At 39.6% G+C, this 19,118-nt stretch overlaps 1 protein-coding gene across 1 annotated transcript in view; it reads right to left on the bottom strand.

The window, feature by feature from the left end:
- Positions 1-3,524, bottom strand: part of LOC120773994 (homeobox protein prospero-like) — a 265,699-nt gene extending 262,175 nt beyond the window's left edge. Inside the window, exon 1 of the mRNA XM_040103263.1 lies at positions 3,266-3,524. The gene's annotated coding sequence lies outside the window, so the exon portion shown is untranslated. The remainder of the gene's footprint in view (positions 1-3,265) is intronic.
- Between the last annotated feature and the right edge of the window lie 15,594 nt (positions 3,525-19,118).

Below are 19,118 nucleotides of genomic sequence, written 5' to 3' on the forward strand. Positions count from 1 at the left end.
TTGTCAGAGTATAAAATGGCCTAACTTACGGCCTAACTTAGCCCTTCCTTACTTGTTTTTTATTTTGTTTTAGTTGTTTTAATTTTTTTTTCTTATAATAAAAACATATGTATATTAAATATAAACAGAATACCGTAAAATTAAGCTTTTTACGCGCTCTCAAGCAAAAAAGGTTAATGTGCCACAATTAACGGATTTTGTGCTTTGTTTTTGTTACTTTCATTGTGCAATATTTTGTTTACTTAAATTATTAATTAATTAAATTATTGACCTGTGATATTAGCCAGCATATAATTATGGAAGTATCTGCTTTCTAACGGTGCTTTATTTATAACAAAACAAAAAACCAAAAGTAAACATAAACGAAATGGCAACTAAAACTGTGGCAAGTATAGGTATTTGTGGCTGTGACGTCATGCGCAAAGTGCAACAAAAAAGAAGGGAACAAAACAAATGCGCTTATTTACATTACAAATGATTTAAGCAGATTTGTTACACTATTTTTATTTCATTTTACACATTTGTACGCAACAGCGGCAACAACAACAACAAGCGCTACACGCAACACACGCAATGCGCTTTACACAATTACAACCGATAATTATTGGTTAATTAATTAAATAAATAATAATTACATAAATCAATTATTGAGAATTTACAATTATGCCGCTGCGTGGCACGTTGTTGACTCAAACCCGGCCGCCTGCAACACGAACAGCAGTGAGTGTCGTTAGCAGGCGTAAGGTTGCTCCAAATGAATGCTTTGCCTATGGCTTTGAATGTATGTGTGTATGTATGTATGTATGTTTGAATAAATGAAGGTAAATATTTGTGTGTTAATGGATGTGCATGAATGTTCATTTATTTGCTTGCGGTAAATAAAGTGCATGTGTGTGTGTATGCAATTATATCATTGCACCTACCCAAATATACAGACAAACATAAATATGTACGTACATACATACATTTAGTGAGCGCTCGCAGTATTTGGTCACATCAATAACGTCATTGTAGCGCAACAATAACAAAAACAAACGAAAAAGGCTGCACTGCAACAGCGTCACTGCAACGCATACACACCCATACATACATATAAGAGACCCATAGTAGTGTAGCGCTAAAGACGGTTTGGTTTGGCTGGAAGGTGCACCGCACCGCATCGCATGGCCATGGGCATGGCTTAGGCGGCGATGGCGTGCATGTCCGTGTCGAATATTACACACATTTACAATTTCTTGCACACATGACGGTGTAAATCATTTTCTAATCAGTAAAAGTAGATCGCACGCACCACTAAATTCTCAACGAACTAAAATACAAATAAACGCGCAAACAACAGACACACACATACCTATGTATGTACATACATGCAGTTGCATGTCGCTGCGCTGGCATACAAACGGACAATATGAGTACGTGTCTGCCGTTCAATGTGGCCGATACACCAATGTCAATTATTGTTATTGTAACTTGGTGTTGTTGTTGTTGTTGTTTGTGTTGTAGCGTGTTTTGTTCGGTTGTGTTCATGTCTAAAGTGCTTCTAAGTGCACTTTACCCGCACAATATCAACAGCACAAGCAGACAATGTCGATAAGCCTCATAACGCATCCCAGGGAATCACATTGAACTGCTACAAACATACATACATACAAACAGACACCTAGCTGTGTATGTATGTAGGTATTTCTACCTAAACATATATCGATTTGTAATGCAGTGCCGGTAGAATCAAATGACCACCATCACCGTTGCTTTCGCACAGTGTGTTTGAAGCATATAATGTAGAGCAAAAATTTTAGTCTCTACCGAAAATCAAAAAAAAGCGTTGCCATATGTTTTCATATTCTTTTTCAAAAAATTAATCAGCTGAAAAACGCAGCAATATGAAATTAAATTAAAAGGAAGAGGCAGTTAAAGCTATTTTTAAGAAGAGTTGCCACCTGTTTACTATTTTTTTCATCTACTTGTACTAAATTTATAAAGCAAATAAGAAATTACTATGTGGTTATCATAATAAAGTAAATAAATTAATCTACCAAAATTATTTAAAAAAAAACGTTGCCATCTGTCTTGAAATTCTTTGTCAAAAAATTATTCAGCTGAAAAACACAGCAATATGGAATTTATTTAAAAGGAAGAAACAGCTAAAAATATTTTTAAGAAGAGTTGCCACCTGTTTATCTTTCCTCTATTCTTATTGTACTATCTTGATAATAAAAAAGAACTGCTTACTACGTGGTTATCAAAATAAACTAAAAGCGAAAAAGCGACTATACATATTTTTGAGTAGGGATGAAAATATTTTTTGCGAAGTGTTGCCAACTGTCTATAAATTTGTTTAAATTACATTAAATGAAAAGATATTTCGATACATATACCAAAAGGCAACATTAAAACTAAAAATAAGTTATTTCAGGAGAGTTGCCACCAATTCATAAAATTTAATTTCAATAAAAATAAGTAAGGAAGAGCTGAGTTCGGGTATAACCGAACATTTCATACTTCGGCAAGGATTAAAGTTAAAAAGTACCTTCAATTTCATTAAAAATAAAAACATATGTATTCGTATAAAGCACCCGAAAGGTCGAAAATCTTTATATTAGGCATATGGCCTAGGGAATTATTATGGTGGCAGTTTGGCGGACATTTTTTCAAATAATAAATGGCATAAAATTATCTGCATAGCAAAAAACAGAACCCATTTTAACCAAATTTGAGTGTTTTATTTCATTTTATTTTTTTTATATATGACTTAATCTCTCGAAAAAAAATGGTTTAGTCGAATACTCAGTAGAATTTTGTACAGTGGAATGAATATTGTTTCGCAATATTAAGTTTTTTTCACTTTTGATATGCTCTAAGGCCAAAGAGAGTCATTGGCTTCCATGTTTCGACGCTACACGCCATACAGCCAACGAAACGATCAATTTATTGAAGCAAACTTTTGGTGAGCACATAACTTCGCGTTGTGGGCCGGTGTCGTGGGCTCCAAGTTCGTGCGATTTAACACCACAAGACTATTTTTTGTCCGCTTATGTGCAGTCCGTAGTCTACGCAGATAAGCCCTTGTCTTTATGATAAAGCAAAATTCTTGGGCATTACATGAAATTATACTATATGCTTTTTAATTCATCTTGAAAACCACAGGTTTAAGAAAATACCTTTTATATTACGCTGTAGCTCTGAGCCTAGAATGTTCCTATAAATCTAACAGCTTAATATTGTTTCTATGAGGGAAAATTATTGTTTTTTTATCATAACTTACCTTCTGGATTTCTACGTTCCTCTTTAACGATGTACTGCAGTATCGTTGAAATTAGCTTGGTAACCAGGCGCGGTAGCTCGGTAGGAGTTTTTCCAGTCTCAAGTACGTGTCATGTCAAGAAATATTTTAAAAATTTATGCAATTTTGCGTTAAGCATACTAAGATTTTTGAAACCATTGCTGTGATTTCGTAACCACTCAGAAAGCAGGCGCATGATTTTTAGTACAAGCATATTTTCAGTTGAAAAACTAATTTTTATACCCCGAACAGTTTTCCATAAAGTTTGTAACACCCAGAAGGATATGTTGGGGACACTATAAAATATATTTATGTATATATAAATGATGAGAGCGACAAGTTGAGTCGATTTAACTATATCTGTTTGTCAGTCCGTACGTCCTTCTGTCTGGTCCGTCTGTATACACGTGATTTAGTCGCTCAGTTTTAGAGCTATCGATCTGATATTTTGCATTCTTCTTTTTCTCCTCAAGAATCTGCTCATTTGTGGGAACCGGACGGATAACTATAGATTACAGCTGCCATATAAATTGAACGATCGGAATCAAGTGCTTGTTTGGACAACTTTTTTTATTTGAAGAGATATCAACACAAAATATGGTATGAAATATTATCTAAGGCATGAGTGAAATATCAGCAGAAATTGTTGTAATCGGACCACTATAGCATATAGCTGCCTTACAAACTTAACACTCCAAAATAAACTCTTGTATGGAAAACTTTTTTATTTAAAGAGATATAATCACGAAATTTTGTATGAATTATTGCTTAAGCCACCAGTAAAATCTCAAAAGAAATTGTTGCAATCGGACCACTATAGCATATAGCTGTCATATAAACTGAGCAATCGGAAGCAAGTGCTTGTATGGAAAACTTTTTTATTTGGAGAGATATAAACACAAAATATGGAGCGAATTATCTACGACAACTGCGCAATATGCGTTAAAATTGTTCAAATCGGACCACTATAGCATATAGCTGCCATACAATATTTCGTATGTGTGAAGGATATTTCAGCAACCGAAGTTTTTTTACCTTATTTCTTTCACCAAACTGACTCAAATAATTCTTATTCTACAACAAAATGTGGTACTCTGTACAGTAGTTAGCTTGAATGTTGGCGTTTTGTGAAGTAGCAGTCCTGTATCCTGCAAAAATACAATAATGAATTAAAAAAAAAAATCAAGCGATATTTATTTTATATACAAAATATGACTAAAAATTTTTATTAGCCTAAAATTGCTTTGCAAAATAGCCTCTCTACAGACAATAAGAAAAATTTCAAACCAAAATTTTATATCAATATTTTATAGTAATGAACCCACGGTGCCAACGCCTCCTGCGTCGCTGCGGGGTTACGCTTATTCACATTGAACGGCATTCGTCTTGCTTGTAGAACATTTGTACGAGTGTTTACATAAGGATAACAAAAACAACAGTAAGTCAAAGAGAGCGCAACGCAACTCGAATGGTCACAGAGTGCGATTACGTGGCTGCGCGTTTGTGGCACCAACGCCAAACGATGCCAACTGCAGTCTGTTTGTCTCGCTGCCTAACCAGACCAACATTTACACGACACACACACACACACACACACACTTAGAATTGTATGCGCGGTGTTTATTTGTTTGTTGGCAGCAAGTTGTGCCGAATTGATTTCAGTAGGTTGATGCTCATTGTATTAGCAGTTAGTGCGACTTTGGAAAGTTTGAAACGTCATGCAGCAACTGGTTTAAATTGTGGCATGCGATACACATGAGCACAAAAACTTTCAATAGCCAACAACAACAAAGGAGTAGAATGGAGTCAAATAAACAAGCATAGTCAAGTGGACGGACAGTGCACAGGCGAGCAGGCGGGGCGGCGGGCGTTCAAAATGTCAAGCAGCCGCACAGTGGTCGGAGTTGTGGCAAGTATGGCGCTTGTGCAGCGTCGGGCGGCAAGCGTGCGGCGACTGTACATATTTAATATTTGTTTACGCGCTGCCAAAAACCATTCACACACACACACACACAGGCGCACATATAAACGTAAAAACGTGCGTGCATGAGTGTTGTAAGGAAGCGCTGCCATTGCTGCAACAAAGCACGGAGTACAATGGCATTGCAACATTGCGAGCGGCTGTGCGAGTTAATGTCACGGCGTCTATGCAGCAGCGCGCTGCCATTTGCAGCAGCCAACATGCAGCTCAGACACACACCCACACAACAACAACAACAACATTATATAAATATATGCGTGTGTGTGTGCTTGTTGCAGGAGGAAGTGGTCGTTTGGCTTCGGCATTCAACTTGCTTTTGACTTCTGAACACACCCACACACACGCACACGCACACGCAAGCGCTCACAAGCCAAAGCCAGCTATCTATTGACGAATCGAAAGGGAAAGGGCGTGCCACAAAGCATTGCCCTCTTGACTGCTCCACTGCATGCATGCCACACTCACACACACAACAGCTGTTGCAAGCACAAATTTAGTTGCGCTTGTTGTCTGCCGCTTCGGATGTCGCCAACAGCATTGATGCATTTCCATTTCTCCAACGCAAAAACGAAAAATACTAAATTTCCTTGTTGCAACATTGATCCTCTTCCGTTGTGTCTCGCTGCTGCTGTTGTTGCGTGCTACTTGTGTTGTTTTCTATGCCAATTGTTGTTGTTGTTGCTATTTACTTCTACTCCAAATCGTAGCGTTGGTGCATTACTCCAGCTTTGTTGTTGTTGCAGTTAACTGCAGCCGACGTGACATTTTCCATAAAAAAAGTTCACGCAAAGTTTTTAGAGCAGCGCGCAACAAAAACAACAACATGTGCTGTTTACTGGCATCTTAGACGGCGGAAGCTGCGTTTTTCCTCTCATGTTTATGCCAGTTAAATAACAATAGTTGGTCGCTGGGACTTTGGCGTGCACACATGTGCGGGGTCATAAAGCAGTCAACTAACTGGGGTGGCTTCAAGTGGCGCTGAAATGCCGGGGTAAACATATTGTAAATAGTCGATTTTTTATTGGCTTAGTTTAAGTATTAAATTGTAAAAATAATATTTTCTACTTTTTTGCTGATGGTTTTGAACGCCTTACTCTACAATTTGTCAATATTTTCCCTTCGTTGTGGGTTTCCGCCTATTGGAAGTATGTACTTTGCACTACCAAGTCCTTCAACACTTAGACAGACCTATATTTGTGCTATCAAAATCACATATCATTTTTAATACAAACATTGCTGTCAGAACACATATACTGACAAAAAAAGTGAGAGGCCAAAATGCGTGAGTACGAAGAGCTTGACAAGTTGGCCGACAGGGGTAACGTTCGAAAATTCTACGAAAAAATGCGACGACTAACAGAAGGTTTCAAGGCCAGAATATACTCTTGTAGAACACACACACAGTTGATCTAGTGACTGATGACCAGAGCATTCTTCAACCTCCTGAATGGCAGTGAAAGCATAGCACCAGGACATGGTAAACCCGATTCCCCATTCGCTGACGATGAATCGGACATTCCATTGCTCGACGATCAAGAAGAATCGAATAGCAAATACCCACCTAAAGAACAAAAAAGCGAGACCGATGGAACGGACGGAAGTATCCGCAACGATTGGAATTTATGTGTGCTTTGTTCAATTCACAAAAAGGGAGACCCGCAATCTGCGCCAACTACCGTGGGATAAGCTTGCTCAACTTCCCATATAAGGTTCTATTGAGCATATTGTGTGAAATATTAAAGCCCACCGTCAACAAACTGATTGGACTTTATCAGTGTGGCGTTAGACCTGGAAAATTAACAGCCAGCTAGACACTCACCCTGCGTCAAACCTTGGAAATCGGCTATCAAAGAATTTTCTTTACTTCTGTGAACTTCTACACATGACTCCACACTCAACGTTTTACCACGTTTACTCTAGCAGACAATGGACATTCTCAGAGATGCCTAGCTGTGCGCAGCAAAGACCCTATTGTTGCTGAGAGTCTATCAAAGAGCCGAATGAGTCTATCCGTCATCGCATATAATAACACTAATCAACAAATCTGAAGAAAAAATTTGCGACTGATGTGCTAAGAGGTCTGAGGGGTATTTGAAATGTCCTGATTACGAAATTGAGTTTACAATTATTCAAACACGTACAACTATTTCTGTCATTTTATCAATGGTGGGGGTTTGACCCCTACACCCCTATACTGCAATACAAAAAATCCCACGTGTTAAGGAATCTAGGCTCTAACATCTCAGTCGTAGTAAGAGAGTAATTGGAACAGTACCTATCGACTTTATGGGCTTACAAAATCCAACTCGTGCAAGATTTGAAGCCGAATAACCAAGCGCGTCGCACGTTCGGTAGAAGGCCCAAAATTAGGTGGCCAGCGATCACAATTTTAACAAGAAAATTTTGTTCCGCGATTAATCCCACTTTTGTTTGAATGGGTTCGCTAATAAGCGAAATCGTCGCATTTGGAGAGATTATCAACAATAGCTTGTGTATTTCCATTGCTTTGACCTCAAAACACAATGTGCTCTATGAGAAAATCATTGGCCCATATCTCTTCAAAACTGAATCCGGAGCTCGCTATGGAGCCATGATTGCAACAAGGCAGCGCATACATGTCAAGAAACAATCAATTTATTTATTATTTTGGTGAGCGCATTATCTCACGTCATGGGCCTCCAAGAACGTGCAATTTAACATCGCTGGACTATTTTTTTATTGCAGATAAGCCTGAGACGATTGACTTCTTAGAAGGGAATATTCGACGCGTTATGACTGACTTACGGCCCCGATTGCTGCAAAGAATGGTCGAAAATTGGCTCAGTTCGAATTTGTTGGAGTCAGCTGCGGCGTAAATTAGAAGCATTTTATTTCTTCTTAAAAACCAAATTTTTAAAATGCACTCTTTACTTATATAAAACCGTCCGACAAATGTAGAAAAGTATTTATTATGAGATAATATTCAACTGATTAGACCACGTCCAGCACGCAGTGAAGAAAATATACAGCAGGTAAAAAAAGTAAGTTATCAAAGTGAAATATATATCAGCGAAGTGAATAAAATTTAAAAGTTTATATTTTTCAAACGAAGTATTTTTTTTTTATTGAGACCATAGTTGAAAGTATCTAAGTTAAGTAACTTTAAAACAATTAAGCTGATGGTTTAACCGCTAGTGCTATATACACTATATAAATTGTAATTGTAATTAAATTACCTTTTTCATTTTTTTTTTGTTTTTTTTTTTTTAATTTTAAAACAAAAGAGAAGTGCATTGCTTTTATAAAAGGAAAACATACACACATACAGTAAATTGTATATAGAAAAAATAAGTTATCAAATTGTTTAATATCCACAATGTCCATAATTACGTTTTGCTAGTTGACCCAATCGTTATTTCATGAAGTTGGTAAGCTTCAAACATTAATTTTAAAGAAAATTATTCCAAATGTTATAGATGCAGCTCTTCAAATCAACCTGGTTTTAGGGTTTCTCCTCAGTTATACGCATCTTAAGGATTGCCCAAGCTTTTTCAATTGGTAACAAGTCAGGGCTTTGAGGAGGCCATTTCAATACACTCACATTTTCATTTGGAAGATGTTTTGTGATCATTTTTGCAGTATGAATGGGCCCGTTGCCCTGCTGAAGAAGGATATCCGTCCCAATTAGTCGGTGACCCTCGGGGATGGCGTACTCCTTTAAAATATTTTAATAAACTGCAACAGTAACTTTTCCTTCCAGGATTACAATATTGCCAGGGCTATTCGTAGATAAGCAACCCCAAACCATTAAGCCCTTTCTTACCGACTTAACTGTGGGTAGAGTGGACTTGTATAATGGTTCTTGTTCGGGTGAGCACCAAACGTAAACCATACAGTAGGAATAACGAAGACAAATCATCGATTCATCAGTCCACAGCGCTTTATGCCAAAAATTTTAGGTTTTTAATATGTGCTCTTTATAAAATGCTTGTCGTTTTTTTTTTATTTGTCTCATTTAGGTAGAGTGACTTTCTTCCAACGCGACTGTGAATATTGGTTTGGTGCAATCTGTAACGGACAGTGTGCACTGAGGGGGCATTCATGCCTTCTTTTATTAGCTGTGCGCGAATTTTCGAAACTGATTTGAAGGGATCAGAATTGGAAATATCCAATATTCGTTTATCCACTCTCCCGTTGTTATTTTTGGGCGCCCTTGCTTCTTCTTCCTGATGACTCGATTTTCTTTGTTGTAGGCTACAATAACTTTCCGTACTGCGACCTGGCTTTTATTACATTTTTCAGATTTTTTTCATTTTCATTTTCATTCACCGTAAAAAAATCGTCTTAATATTTTAAAAAATTAAATAAAAAAACGAAAACTTTAGTTACCAATTCAATTTCAAAATTTATAAAATAAACAATTCTTGCACGTTTAATGCTTTTTTGTAATAGTAGGAGAGCCTGGAGTGCTAAATTTGCAGTTACTGGAGCGTCATGGAGACTTACTAGATTGCCACGATAACGTAAAAAAAAAAGAAAGTCTAGGTGAAGTTTTCCATTTTAGTGGGGAGAAGAACTGGTAATTATTTTCAAAAATATAAAAAAAAAAACAGTCACATAAAAATACTCAAGCGCGTCAGTCGTTTATGGTACTATATACGCGCATTGTATTTCTGATAGTCGATATATATTAATCTGACAATCAATGCAAGGTTGAGGGCCGTAATGAGAGGTTACAAAAAAAAACAAAAGTTATTCGAGCGTGTCAGATTTGCAAAGCGAATGTTAATGAACTTGTAAAAAGTGTGCCATTTAAATCTCTGACAATTTCGACGTGGCCAAAAGTCATTTATTGATTTTAAAACTTGTAAAAAGAAAGGTGACCTTGAGATACTCGAGCGCGTCAGATTTTTATGCAGGGGGATGAACTTGATGTCAGAGTCTTCCCAAAAGATAACCCGACTATTATATAGAGGCATATCGTTAATCTGACGATTTAAAAGTGGAAGAATTCTGTTTGGCTCTTGTTTTTGTTACAGAATGTAATAAAGAAAGTGTATACATATACATACATATATGTATAGGAAATTTAATAATTTATTATTATAAAAATAGAAAAAATAAAATTTAAAAAAAATGTCAATTTTCGTCATCGTCGAAGTTGGTTTCCACTTCTTGAACTTCCTCGTCATTTTGTATTTCTGTAACTAAGAAAAAATTTGAAACTTTACAATTTTTTACTTCTTTTATGACAATATAGTTTTCAAAAAAAGATTTACCTGCATCAGAAGTATCTCCTAAAATATTAGGTGTTATGACGATGTCCTCGTACGCTTCAGGAGTTTTCCAACAAATCAAGTCGGCTCCAACTTTCCATCTACGTTTTTCCATCCGTAATCTGTAGGCGACAACTCCGTAAGATTACGATTGTGAGCGTTTCTCCACAAACACGCAATATATTTCGTTCGCAGTAAATGTTGTTGTAGCTCTGATCGGCAGGGTGGTAAGTTACAAGCATCGTAGTTACGCACATTTAATGAGAAGGGTTGAGACGTATCAGTTACTTTGTACGAGAGAGTAAGAAACAAATAAAATTGTCAAGCGTCTACTAACAACAACCACACTATGGTGATCAGTACACTTGACCTTTTTCGACGATTTTACCTGCATCGCCCCACGGAAACTGTCAGATTATATGATTTTCGTGATTCTGACAGAATTACCTTTAAAATGAAAAAAAATCTATCGCGCTCGAGTATTTCAAGGTGACGTTTTTTTTTACAAATTTGTCACCCTGCTATTTCTCTAAGTCACCCTCAAACTGTCAGAATATTGAAATATACACTCGTCTTCATGTATTTAATTTACCATCTCTTAATCTTACGCGCTCGAGTTTCCCGAAGGATCGATTTTTTTCTCTAATCTGACGAACTCCCCCCAACGCACGCCTCCATATTAAGGGCTCATATTTGGTAGGGGTACATACAAAAGTCCAATGTTTCTCCCCATAAAGTTTTCTGACACGCTTAAGTAACTGCAAAAATCCCATCTTGGGCTCCTCTACTCTAATTTATTTTCAAGTTTTAATATGAAAAACACAAATTACTGCACGTGATAACTTACTTTTTCCACGCTTTGTCACTGAATGGAATGGAACGACTTGGTCCATTTTACGTCGAGATCTCAAATTGAAAGTGTACAAAGTACAGCTTGTATAAGAACTGAAACCGCTCGACTTTCCCAAGCGACATCGCTTTGCTTTATGGATTCTTGAAAAGTTCCAAGATTATCCGACGTTTTCAAACCAAATTTTGTTAAGCGATGAGGCCCACTTCTGGCTGTAGACAAGCAAAGTTGCCACGTTTCGGACGAAGAACAACAAGAAAAGATTCAAGAGCTGCCAAGGTTTGGTGTGATTTGTGGACCGGTGCCATCAACGGACCATATTTCTTCAAAATCATGCCGGTGAGAAAGTAACCGTCAATGGCGACCGTTATCGCGCCATGATAACCGACTACTTGATGCCTGAACAGTTAGTTTCAACAAGACATCGCCACTGTGAGAACCCTTCAATGATAATTTCACGTTTTGTTCCGGTCGATTGGTCACCAAGATCTTATGATATCACACCGTTAGACTGCCAAAATAAGATTTTTTATTAAAGAAATAGCATATGTTCTTTCTAAGTGGTAGTTATTTCTACTTGTGGTACTAAATTAAATTTTGAATACTTAAATTTTGTTAAGAAATTTGGTGTAAAATAGCACTGCACGAATTGCCTTAAATCACTTAAACTAACTGGACAATTTTTAATATATATATAACTGTATAGTTTGTCTGTGCAAATTCATCGGCTATGCCGTCAAACACCTGTGCTAAATGTACACATCACCAGGTGAAAAAAATATTAAAATCATTTAATTTCTCAATTAAAAAGCGGCAGCGACACCCGCAGCAGCTGCAGCTTCGAACAACACAGCGACACTATCAACACTATTGATCGAGCAAATAAAGTCGCGTCTGCACTACAACTCACTTCACCGCCGGTAACACCGGCAAACACAAGCCAAATATGTAACTCAGTGCCATTGACTTCTATCCAGAGGATTTTTTCTGCTGCAACACTTTGTTTGCTTTGTGTCGGCGCATAAAATCCTTTGAACTACACTAAAAGTGCTGCCAGCGGAGCATATGCCACCTGCGGCAGGGCACTATCATGGCGCTGGCAAATAATATGCCAATGAAAATGCAAAATAAAAGTAACTTTTAAGGAGAAAAAGCCACGCAAAAGAAAAGCGCAGATTTTGCAAAAACTCAAAAACAAAAAAAGCAACAAAAAATCGAAATGAAAACCAAAGAAAAAAAAACAAAAAAGAATCGAAATGAAAACCAAAAGCGAGTAGCAAGCGAAAAGCCTCAACTTCAAAAAGTGCACATGACTTTATGAATTTTTTAAAAATGTTGACAAATATGTTCATCATACGCCCAGGCGAACCCAGCACAGCGAGGTCGTTGTGTGAAGAGCAGCGCTTAACATGCAAATGCTACACAAGTACGTATGTATGTACATGCATATAACGGTATACGTGTAAGTGCCGCTATTATCTGTGCATGCAGTCAGTCAGTAAGTCAGTCATCATTGCCACACTGCTCGTTAGTCATCATCGCTGTCAGCGTCCCACAGTCGTCGTTGCATAGGCTGTCACGTAGCATTTACTGCATATACAGATTTGTTGCTATGAGTTGCACTTCATTTTTTATTCGTTTTGTGCGGCAAGTTCACTGCACTGCCAAAAGCCTTTCCGCCACACAGCGCAAATACAACGTGCATTGCACCTGCCCGCGCGCCGCTCACCACCCGAATCGTTGGATATTCACGGCAACCGTCGTAATGCTATTTACATTTTCATTCACTGCCGCATGCCACATGCCGCATGCCAGTTTTACTATGCGCGCACCCATTTTCAAATGCCGGTGGCTGCCTGAATCGTTGCATTTTATTGTTGCAATTAATAAAAGAAGAGGCAGAAAAAAGTGAAACACGAAGTAAGGCAGCAGCAGCTATTCGTGGCATCCATGCAATCACTGCCACAACTGCCTGCCACATTGGCTGACACTTGCAGTCGCGTCCAAACATGAGCTTTTACGTCGAGCTTTTACTCACACTTTCGCAAGCGCACGCCACAGCACAACATAGCACGGCACAGCAGCGTCAACATATTGCACCGGCATTATCCTGCACCAGCACCCGTATAGGCACACTGCCGCCGGCCCGGCGTCATGTAACGTCTACAAGTTGAGCGCAGCTACTAGCGTGTATGCCGCTGCCGCGCTCGCCGCCACATTGGCATGCACAACAATTTGCTGACTTCAGTATGGCTTTAGTATGCGCGCGCGCGGGTATGAGTTGTGCGCGTGGTGGCGCCTCACACCAGTGCAGCGTTGCCCACGCGCCACCAGCTCCTTCGGCCGTATCCTTGTCAGCAACAGCGCAGCGCTGACAGTGTGCGCGCATAGTAGCGGCGGCACTAGTAGTAGAGTAGTGTAGTAGTAAACTCGTAGTACGAGTGTAGTAATTTTGTGAATGAAACGGCAATGGCTGTCTGCTTCGGGTGGCGGCAATGCGCTGCAGTTGACTTTTATTTGTTTTCCAGTTTTTTGCCGCGCAACGTCTCTATTTTTAATTTATTTTTATTTTTTTCCTCTTGTTTTTTAGTAATGTTGTTTTTGTTTTAAATGTTGTTGCTGTTGTTGTTATCGTCAACGACTCGAGACTGTGCAGACGGGCGCGCACTTGACTGCCGCGCATTGCCGCTATTTGAAATATTTAATATAGTTAAACGAGTTAATTAGTCGCCGCTGAATGAATGCTGAATGATGCGCGGAGGCCTGCAGACGTTCAACTATTCAACGGCAATGGATGGCACTAACAATAATTGCAGCCAACTACAATAATAACAGCAATATCAGCAGTCGCCATATTAAGGAGTCGCGTCTACGCGTTGCATAGAACGCCGCAGACATTTTAAGTGTTGCTGCTTGGTGGTTCCATGGGTACGACATGGCGCGCGGTGGCATGCAGTGTGCGGCATGCGGCGGCATATTTGTGTACTAAGTGATGAATTTTGCTGACATTGCGCCGTCTCTACGTCACTTCCGTCGCCGACGACTTTTTATCATTATTTTACATGAATGGGTGTTTTTGCTAGCTGCTTCTATCCGACTGGGCTAAAGTCGAGCGCAGACTCTTTAAACAATGGAAAATTAAAATTTCTTCATTCATTTCACTCTGCCAAGCGTCACAGCTGCCAATGCCATATTTTCTAATTTCTATGTTTCTACGTTTTGTTTTTGCTTAATTCTCCGCAGTTAGAGCTAACAGCAAAGTGTTTAGAATACTTAAATTAAAAGAATACATTTTTAAGCTTACTGAATTAAGCTCTTTAGTCACGTAATACAGTTAAAATCGTTGGACTGCAATGAAATTGTGTTACGCGACGAAAATCCGTCGCATTCGCAGTATACAAGACCCGACCGTGGTGAAGCAAAAACGAATTTAGCTATGTGTTTCTTTCGTAAAGTTTAAAACAGTTAGTAGGTTGCCACCCATTTCAAAATAAAACCAGAAAAACCGTTAACTTTGGCTGTACCGAAGTTATAATAACCTTCACAGGTAGCATAAAAGAATATGAAAATATATTTATCTTGATTTAGATCGATCAGTTTGTATTGCTTTTAAGCAATTTCTTCGAAGATTAAACTAATACCAAATTTCATGAAGATATCTTATCGAGTTAACAATTTTTCCATACAAAGACTTGATTTTGATGGATCCGTTTGTATTGCAGCTAAACGCTGAACGTCAGGAGCAGCACAAGGATCCATTCTAGGTCCAGACTTGTGGAGCAGTAGCTACGACATTATACTAAAACTCGAAATGCCAGACGAAACGTACCCAATTGGCTACGCGAACGACATTGCAGCAGTAATTACTGCAAGAGACACACAAGAATTGCGGAGAAATCTTAAACAGGTCAAGCTACGGACGCAGGCATGGCTCGACTCACACAATCTCCAGCTTGCCACAGAGAAAACAGAGTTACTACTGCTAACAAACAAGCACATACCCCTTGAGATAAGCATGCAAACAATTGCAGATATTCTTAGGTCACAAAGAGCAGTAAACTACCTAGGCGTAAGACTGGACCCCAGACTAACCTTCTTACAAATCCAGCACGCCTCAGGAAAGGCAGCGAAGATGATCTCCCAACTGAGCAGAGTAATGGAGGCCCCAGCCAAGAAAAGAAAAATCTACTAATGTCGACGACAGCGTCCTATTGTACGGAGCTGAGATCTGAGCAAACGTGCTTAAAAAGGAAAACCAGCGTAAGGTTGTAGCCAAAGTGCACCGCACTGCAGCCGTCAGAGTTGCATCAGCCGAACAGTGTCAGGCGATGCAATATTAGTTATACGTGATTAGAGATTGAGAGTCGCGGTAGATGGACGGTCAGACTAATAAAAGATCTAAACTTATGGATAAGCCGTCCATTTTGAGAAGTCGATGTTTACACAACCCAACAGTTATCCGGCCACGGATACTTCAAAAAGTACCTCCACAGAATGGGAAAAGTCGATAAGCCGTCATGCCTATACAAAAACGCGACAGAAGACGGCGCTGAACATACATTATTTGAATGTTTGCGCTGGCAACGAGAACGCACCGCCGTAGAATATCTGGTTGATCTATAAACGCGGACAATTTAATCAGCATTATGTTGGAGAGTGATGCAAACTGGGGAATTATCCGGAAATTCCAGAAAATAACGCTACGCAGCAAAAACCAGAAGCGGACGCAGGTGCGTAGATATAAATCTTTGAGAAAAATGGAACGCCACCCTGAAGTAATGCAAATGTGGTCCAGGGTGGGCGACGGTTACTTAGAGGGTTTTTAGTGACCTGCAAGTGGCCGTTACAGCAACGGTATGTCATTTTCTACCCGCTCACCCGTAAAAAACGCTTTAACACGTCAATAAAATAAGAGAATTGATGCTTGAGAATCGACGATTAAGAGTCAGAGTTCTTACTGGCATCTTTGGAATATCGAAAGGATCAATGAAAACCATTTTGAAAGATCATTTGGGACTAAGAAAAGTAAAAGCCACAAAATCACTAAATTTTTTCGAAAAGAAGCGTCGCGTTAACGTCTGTAAAACAATGCGTCCCGACTACCAGGATGTCATGAAACGTATTATTACTGACGATGGGTCTTGGATCTGTGCTTACGACCCGGAAACAGACGATCAATCGGACGAATATTGTGGCAAAGGTGAGCCGAAGCCGAAAAAACCACGAAAATACCACGACAAAACATATAAAAAATCAGCGTTTTTTCGATTATCGAGGTGTGGTGCACTCCAAATTCCTTCTGACTTGCCAAACTGTCAACAAGGAATACTATTTGAGTGTTATGCGGCGTTTGCGCAAAGATATTTGTAAAAAGATGCCGAGAATATGCGCCACATTTTTAAATGTGTGTCTACCGAGTTATTTCAATCTCAGTCTAGCAAAAGCTTTGCTATAGTGAAGCAAGTGACAATTCCACCCCGCCTCCTCCCATATAACTTTGACAAAGATACACTAAATATTTAGCCTTTCCGCGTGTATACCGATAGGACCTTGACCAGTCAGTTTGCCAGTTTGCTAAGTGCAAGTAGTTCGGAGGACTTCTTACGATCACGTTGGCCCACAAGGATCTCGCTGTCGCACAAGTTTTGGTTGTTTAGCAGCGCCTGTCAAGCTTATTGGAGGTCCATTGGTACAGAGGACATCGGACAACTGACTTGTTTTTAATCGCATGAAATTGGGGTATAGATGCCACCTCTAGCGGTGTCTCCCGACAGAAGCCTCCACATCGCTCATTTAATTTCGATCCAAAGGCAAAGGCTATTGAAAAAGTACCTCTACTTGGTTCCTATTATAACAGGCTAAACTTGTAACAGAACTTATGGCAGGACCTTACTACTCAAAGTTTATCATACATAAATTCATATATATTTACATCAAATTGAAATGGAAAATTTAATAGCATACTTGTTTCTCTGCCATCTACATTTTAACCAAGAGAGCAGAACCATAGAAAGAAAGTGGCGAATGGAAGGCGACTATTTAAAACGTTAAAGTAAAATAAAATGGTTTTCACAATGATTGCTGCTTTGCCTAACAATGTTGCAGCGAGTCACTTAAAGGTCATTAACTTAAATTTAACTTCAAATTGGCAAGAAGCGTAAACTGAACTGCAAATTATGAAAATGCACATGGTATAATGATAAACACAACAATAACAAGAGAACAACTGCAACATAAACGCTGAAACAAGCGAGCAAAAAATAAGAACTTTGAAGTGATGCGAGCACAAACACACACACACTCACACACAAACACAGTTACTTATACTTTTTTACTTATGCCTTTTTATAGGCCGTCAAGCGTGGAAAGGACGAAACTAACGGAAACGAAAGCGGCATAAATCCCAGCACAAAAATATTTATATACACATTATAATATTGTTGTTATTGCAGCGCGCATATGCGTATGTACATATGAGCATATATTATTTTTTGTTACACCAACATGCCTGGCTGTGTTCGTACAATGCTGTTATGTGCTACACCCGCACTTCAGAGGATGATACAAGCGCGGCTGCAGCGGGAGCCAGTGTATGGCCTGGAGGCGTACAGCAGGCCGGTTGTGTTGTTGCCACGGCGGTGTCGGGGCTGATGATGGCATCACTTGCACTTGCTTCCACACGAGTGCACTGCACTGCAGCGCACCACATCATGCCGCGCAAGTAGCAACGCGGCGCTTTGGCTATTGACTTCGCGGCGCTTGTTGCCGCTGCCTTGCGCCTTGTTGCACTGCCTGCCTTGCGCTGGAAATGGAAATGTTGGCGCAAGCAAACCAAGTAGTTAGTCAACTGGTGAAGGAACAAGCAAACGAACAGGCAGCCAACCGACCGACCGACAGCAATTCGCTCGCGCGACAGCACAAAATGCAAAGCGGAAACGGAACTGAGGGTTGACGGGCATGGCGGCCAACGAACAACGAGTAAAAGTATTTCACGCGCGCACACACAGGCAAACAACTATACACATGTATGCGTGTGTGTGGAGCAAATACAGCTATATTTATTTAAAATGCTAAAGAGTCAGCGAACGCGCGAAAAAGTTTGCCGCGAAATAACATTGCCGCAGCGCGCAATGCAAATGCAACGATCGACGAGGGGCGAGAGACGCCCCCTCAGCGCATAGCGACATAGTTGAGTGGACGAGGAGCAGCTTTAAATAAGCGAGTGCGAAAAAATTAAATTGAGCCGCTGCGGCGCGTAATTCATAAAACTCACAATGACAACAGTGTGGCAGCGGATTAAGATGCAAAACAAAAATCTCAACGGGCGAAGCGTTCTGCGAATGCAACGCCATAAATGCATGAATTCGAACGAGTGCGGCATTTCGCCGAACGCTGAATGTCGAATGAGCGCGCGCGAACTGTGCGCTAAATGGCCGCTGCGGTGGGAATTTAAATTAAAAATTGCAAAAAAGGAGGAAAGCGAAATGCAAATGTCGAGAAATGTGAAATTGATAAACATCGTCTTATTAAAAAGTTCCAACCAACCGAGCAAACCTGCAAGCCAACACCAAGCAACGCTTCCGTCCGCTCGACCCACGCGCCCAACGCTTGCTGCAGCAAGTGATTACCACGAGTACAATCCCGGCAAGACGGCAAGACGCAAATAAAAGCATCAACGTCAACTCGGAAATTGATCATAAAGACCGATAAGAAAAGCAAAATTATTATTAGAGACACAACCTGGATGCC

Source organism: Bactrocera tryoni, chromosome 4 (genome assembly GCF_016617805.1).
Source record: "Bactrocera tryoni isolate S06 chromosome 4, CSIRO_BtryS06_freeze2, whole genome shotgun sequence".
NCBI lineage: Eukaryota > Metazoa > Arthropoda > Insecta > Diptera > Tephritidae > Bactrocera > Bactrocera tryoni.